We start from the raw sequence: 6,364 nt of genomic DNA, 5'->3' as shown, positions 1-6,364 counted from the left end.
AGTGTTTCAAGGCACGTCGAGACAAGGGAGGGGGAAAAGAGGGAAGACAGAGACAACGATCTTACTAGGCCGTGTCATTCAGATCGCGCAACTGCATGGGAAGGGGTGGAGGGGAAAAGTGCGGAGGGGAAGGGTGAGGGACAGTGCAGTACATGGGATAAATAGTATAAATAACCAATAAGTAATAGTACGGCCAGCTGGTGGCAAGTGCCAGGGTAAGTGCAGACATCAGGTGTCAAGTGCTGGTAGGGGACTGTAGGGATACAGAAAACAGTCCCCAAGTGCGGGGGTTCCCCGGGAGGCAGTGCAGGTGAGCAACTGGTGGGGGAGGGGACCTGGGCCCGAGATCAGAGGGTGGCCAGGTAACCAGTGCAGTTTCAGCAATGAATTCAGCAGGGGAGAGAAGGAGAAAAAGCAGAAGCAAAGAGGAAAGTTTTGAGGTGCTTCCGGAACCGGAGAGGGTTCTCCTCAAGTTTCAGGGAGGCAGGGAGGCTGTTCCAGAGGGAGGCCCCAGCAGAGGAAAGAGATGTACCACCAACTCGTTGCTTGGAAAAGCGACTGACCCTGAGGGAGTTGGAGGCGGATGAGTGAAGAGCTCGAGAGGGAAGATATTTAGGAAGAGAGAGTTGAAGGTATTGAGGTCCCAGAAGGCCTTGTGGACAATGCAGAGGGTTCTGAACTTAATCCTTGCAGCCACTGGGAGCCAGTGCAGAGATTTCAGTCCTGGAGAGATATGACCCTGGGCTTGAGGCCAAGGACAAGTCTCGCAGTCCTGTTCTGGATGAGTTGCAGAGGGCGGAGAGTAGAAGCAGGCAGATTTAGAAAGAGGCTGTTGCAATAGTCTGGCCTAGAGAGAACCAGAGCTCTGGAGACAGTGAGCTTCTGGGGGAAGGAGAGGAAAGGAAGAATACCTCTGAGGAGGGGCAGCTGGTAGTGTGACTTCTTAGAGACATCGTAAATGTGAGGAGAGAAGGAGAGTGTGGAGTCGAAGATGACCCCGAGGTTTTTTGCCTCGCAGTTGGGAGCAGGGAGAAGGCCAAGAGAGGCCAGCCAGAAAGTGACAGGAAAGGAGAGAGCGGGTGTGCTAATGAGGAGAATTTCAGTCTTACTGGCATTAAGACAGAGATCGTTGCAGCACACCACTCCTGGATAGCAGACAGACAGTCAGAGATGAGAGAAGGAGAAGAGGTGGCTGAAGGTAGCCTGAAAATGAGCTGAGTGTCATCCGCATAGCACTGGAAGTTGGGGCACAGAGCGGCAATGCGGTAGGCAAGAAGTGCCAGGTATTTGTTGAACAGTCAGGGAGAGAGGTTAGACCCCTGGGGAACACTGCAGGTAGAGATAAAGATGGAGGATAGGAAGGACCCAAGTTGGACCTGGGAGGGTCGATCCGAGAGGAAAGAAGTCAGGCATGCCAGGGCCTGACCCCCAGGTTTTCACGGAGACGGTTGAGCAGAATGGCATGTTTGACTGTGTCAAAGGCAGAAGAGAAATCAAGTAAGATGAGGACACAGGGGGTATTGGAATCAAGGTTGGAGAGCAGGTCTTCACGGATGTTCAGGAGAGCAGTTTCCTTGCTTCTGGCAGCTCTGAAGCCAGACTGATGATCATGAAGACAACCAACAGATTCAGTGTGAAGATTAAGCTGGGAGATGGCCAGCTTTTCCAGGAGTTTGCCCAGGAAAGGAGTGATGGAGATTGGGCGATAGTTAGCCGGGCAGGACAGGTCGGCAGAGGGTTTCTTAAGAAGAGGGTGCACAAGAGAGTGCTTCAAGGGGGATGGGAAGACTCCAGTGCAAAGGTATGGTTTCAGAAGTCGGCCAGGGCAGGAGCCAGGGAGTCAATGTGGTCCTTCATGGTTTTGGAGGAACAGGGTTGAACCTGTTTTGATGAGACTTTCATGTATCAGACTTGTCTAAAAACCTCATCTGGGGAGAACAGGGGAAAGACAGAGAAGGAGGGAGCAGAGGTGGCTGAAAAAGGGCCAGAGGCAGAGCAGGGGTAGAGGGAGGAGGGGGGGAAGAGAAGACAGGATGTCTGGAGTTTTAGAGATGAAATGAGAGGCCAGAGCCATGTAGAGGGCCTGGGAAGGGACAGGAGAGGTTGAGACTGCAGCAGGGTTGGCCAGTTCCTTGCAGATTTTAAAGAGTTTGGCCGAGTTGTTAGATGCCGTAGAGACGCAGGCTTGGATGTGAGCTCTCTTCTTGGTGTGGACAGAGAGCCGGTATTGCCTATGGAGCAGGCGGAAGGCCAGTTTGTCAGAGGGTGTACCAGAAGCACGTCACTTCCTCTCAGCCACCCTGCACTGGCGTTTGAGGGTGGCAAGGTCTGAGTCATGCCAGGAGTTGCACTTGGCTTTGGGCTTCAAGCGGATCCTCATGACAGGGGCAATAACATTGAGAGTATCAGATATAGCAGAATGGAGCATGGAAAGGGCTGTGTCACGGGGACGAGGGGGTGAGAAAGTGGCAGCGAAAGCCTCAACTAACACACGCTTCATGGGTCGAATGACCGAGAAGGTGGGTGGCAGTGCTGGAGTTGGCTTTGCTTGAGGGGTAGAGAGGGTGAGCTGGGAGGAAAGGAGAAAGTGATCACTCCAGGAGAGAGGAGAGAGGAGAGAGGAGAGGGATAGAAAGGGGAAGGCCTGAAGAGATCAGAACATCCAAAGTGTGCCCTGCAGAGTGAGTAGGGCCAGAGGGGAGAATAGAGAGTGAGAGAGAGTCACAGAGGTTGCCAAAGAGTCCCCAGGAAGGACAGGGAGCATCCAGGTGAATAGATAGATGGTAGCCACAGTAAGGGAATAGCTAGGGGAGAGAGAGAGCCTGCAGACGAGGCATTCGAAAGAGGAGTAGGCCTGCATAGGAATGACAGAGGCAGGAATCCACTCAGGGAAGATCAGGGCTACACCCCCTCCGGAACGGTTGGACCTGGGCGTGGAGAGGATCTTGCAGCCATCAGGAAGGAGAGTGTCAAAGCTTGTGACAGAGTTGGCTGTGAACCATGTCTCGGTGAGGCCGAGGACATCAAGGTCAAGTTCCTCCAGGAGGTGGCAGATGTCAGAGGAGTGTTTGACAGATGAGCGAGTGTTAAGAGTGGCAATATGGAGAAGGTTGCCGTCCTTGAAAGACTTCCCGGGAGGGGTACGAATCAGAGGTATGCCCTGTGGAGGTGTAGACGAGGCCCAAGGGGGGGCAGAAGAGGAAGGAGGCGAGGGCAAAGTAGCCAAGGAGGAGACAGCAGGGGGAGGCAAGGAAGCCTTGGTGGGAAGAGAGAGGACAGCAGGGGAAGGAAGGAAATTGATGAGGTTCGGGAAGCGTCTATCAAAGAGGAGGAGATTGGCAAGAGGACCAGATTTAGTGAGGAGAGCAGGATAGCCGATAGAGAAGCAGTTAGAAAAGATAGGAGAGACAGAGAACACCATAGAGTAGGTGGGGATAGGTGAGAAGAGGAAGGGGGAGGGAGGGTGGGAAGAGCAATAGGGAAGGATGCAGGGAGGGGCGCAAGCAAACGAGACAGGGAGAGATGGGACAAGAGTGGACAATTGGACAAGACGACAGGCGCTCAGACAATGGTAGAGATATGCTAGATGAAGCTTTGCTAAGAAGTAAAACCAAAGGATGGCACTACTAACACAGTGTCATTTAGATATCACACCTAAGTCTGAGAGTCCTGTATGCTGGGAAAAAAGGCCTAGGATTCACAATGCAATTTTAAATACTTTCACAATGCAATTATTTGAACACACCTAGAAAACCACATCTAAGAGCGAGAGTCCTGAATAAGGGGGAAAAGGTCTAGGATTCACAATGCAATTTTAAATACTTTCACAATGCAATTGTTTGAACACACCTCGCGAAACATACCTAAGTGCTAGAGCCCTCAATAAGGGGAAAGAGGCCTAGGAGTCACAATGCAATTTTAAAATACTCTCACAATGAACATTTTTCCTTGGCAAGGTTGTCAGGGTAGAGTGCAGTCTCTAATTGCTAACCTGGGCCAATCCTAGTTGCTGTCGGTTGAAGGCTGGCCACTGGCATCCCCTGCAGACACCTGCAGACACGAGCTGGAGCCGCCAATGTTGGAGCCGGCGTTTGCCTTGGGACCTTAGCCGCAGGAGCTGCTGGGGAGAGAGCTGCCCTGGGTGAATCAGTGATGACCAAAAGAGACCCAATCAGGGAAGATGTTGGGCGGGCTGAGAGGCGGGAGGGATCAGGACCGGGAAGTGGAAGCAGGGGAAGGGAGTGAGGAGTGTAATATTCATACTACGGTATAGTTAGCACGAGAAGAATGAGGAGCACGAGAGGCAGCAGGACAAGCTGGGAGTGTGTCATCGACATGACGGAGTGAGATGGAATGCGGAGGACGAGTTGAACATAAACTGATGCCAGCCGGACTGAGAGACGTGCAATCTCCCTCCTCCCTAATGTTCACTTATACTTGTTGTTTAAATTAAATCACACTATAACTTACTCCGTAGTTATCATTGTTTCCTGCCGGACACTTCAGATGGCGACGAGGATCACTAATCATCTGACATCATAGGCCGCTCCGCTCATGCCCGAGTGTTGCAGCGGCCCGAATTGTCAAACGGTAACGTTGATTGATGGTATTTACACGGAGTACATTCATGTTTGTGGGCTGCCGTTGCTTCGTTTTCTCTCTGTGAATTACAGCTCGGTTATGCCCAATTACTTCCTGGATGTCCACACGCATGCGTGTGAATGAGTTAGTCTTAAAGGGACATACACATCAATGTTGCCTGCATAAACCAAACAGAAAAAAAAAAGGGAAATTGCTGCAGGTCGTTGGACTTGTCATTAGTGAAGTAATCATCTTACTCAGTGGATATGTTAATGTAAGGAAACAACACAAGTTTCAAAGCAATGCGGATGTCAAAATTTAAAAGCAATAATAAAATATAGTGTGATGCAAATATACATTAAGGAAACTATTTAGTCAGTCTATATGGTACTAGTCATATGTGCTGAGGAGTTCTCAGTTGAACATATATATATCAACCACATCAATTGTAAGTGGATTAATCGCCATAAACAGTAGAGTTATGGCATTTAGCAGTGTGCCATCCTCCGTTCTGACAGAATGATATGAAGTACGTACATTTTTAGGTATGGCGGAATACTACTCTAAGTTTGTTCGTGATTTTGCTGTACATACTGTTCCTTTACGTGAAGTCAATAAGAAGAAGAATTTTGATTGGAATAATGAATGTGAGGAAGAATTTGAATTTATCAAAAATGCAATTGATAAGGCTCCAGCGTTAAAAAATTTCAGTAGCGATAAGAAAGTCATAATCACCACAGATGCCAGCAATGTTGGATTAGGAGCTGTTGTTACTCAGGAACATGAAGGACGTGAGATGGTAATTGCATTTGCTTCAAGAATTCTGAGGGGTGCTGAAAAATCGTATGCAGCAATAGAAAAGGAAGCTTTGGCAATTAAGTGGTCGGCAAAAAAGTTCAGAAGCTTTATTTGGGGACGTGAAGTGGAATTTCGGACTGACCACAAACCGTTGGTTCATGTTATTATGTCCAAAGGATTGGACAAAGTATCCAACAGGATTAGAAGATGGGTGATACTACTTCAGGAATATAATTGTATTGTGAGATATGTACCAGGTACAAAAAACATTACAGCTGATTGTTTGTCACGTTTGACTAATACATCAGAAACTACAGATGAGGATGACGATACTGAAAATGTTCTGAATATTGAGTCCACTTCTATTTCAAGGATGGAATGGAGTGATGCCATAAAAGGTGACAGTGATATGAACAATCTTAAAGGTTTGATATGCAGTCAAACTCCATGGAACAAAGCGTTGTTTGAGAAAGCCAATCTGTCAGAATATTGGCCTATTGCTGAGGAATTACATACACACAGAGACATAGTCATGAGAGGAGACAAGATAATCCCGCCTACCAGCCTGAGAAGAAGAGTCATGGAATTAGGTCATGAGGGACACCAAGGAATTGTGAAAACCAAACAACGAATAAGAAATGACTACTGGTGGCCAGGATGTGACCTGCAAATTGAGAGACACATTAGGGATTGTATCCTTTGCAACAATAATGATAAAGGTTGTGTGGGAGTAAAACAAACTATGGTGGTGACTGAAATACCAGATAAGGCATGGAAGGATGTGGGAATGGATGTGTTAGGCCCAGTATGCAGTGCTGGTGTACAAAAATATTGTCTAGTACTAATTGATCTTCTCACTAGGTGGGTTGAAGTACTTATTGCACCAAAAGTCACAAGTAATATAGTGATCAAATTTTTATCTGAAATATGTGAAAGGGAAGGTTACCCGAATAGCATTTTAACAGATAATGGTACTCAATTTAAG

Source organism: Ambystoma mexicanum, chromosome 11 (genome assembly GCF_040938575.1).
Source record: "Ambystoma mexicanum isolate Mex_15411 chromosome 11, UKY_AmexF1_1, whole genome shotgun sequence".
Taxonomy (NCBI): domain Eukaryota; kingdom Metazoa; phylum Chordata; class Amphibia; order Caudata; family Ambystomatidae; genus Ambystoma; species Ambystoma mexicanum.
This window is presented reverse-complemented; position numbering follows the sequence as displayed.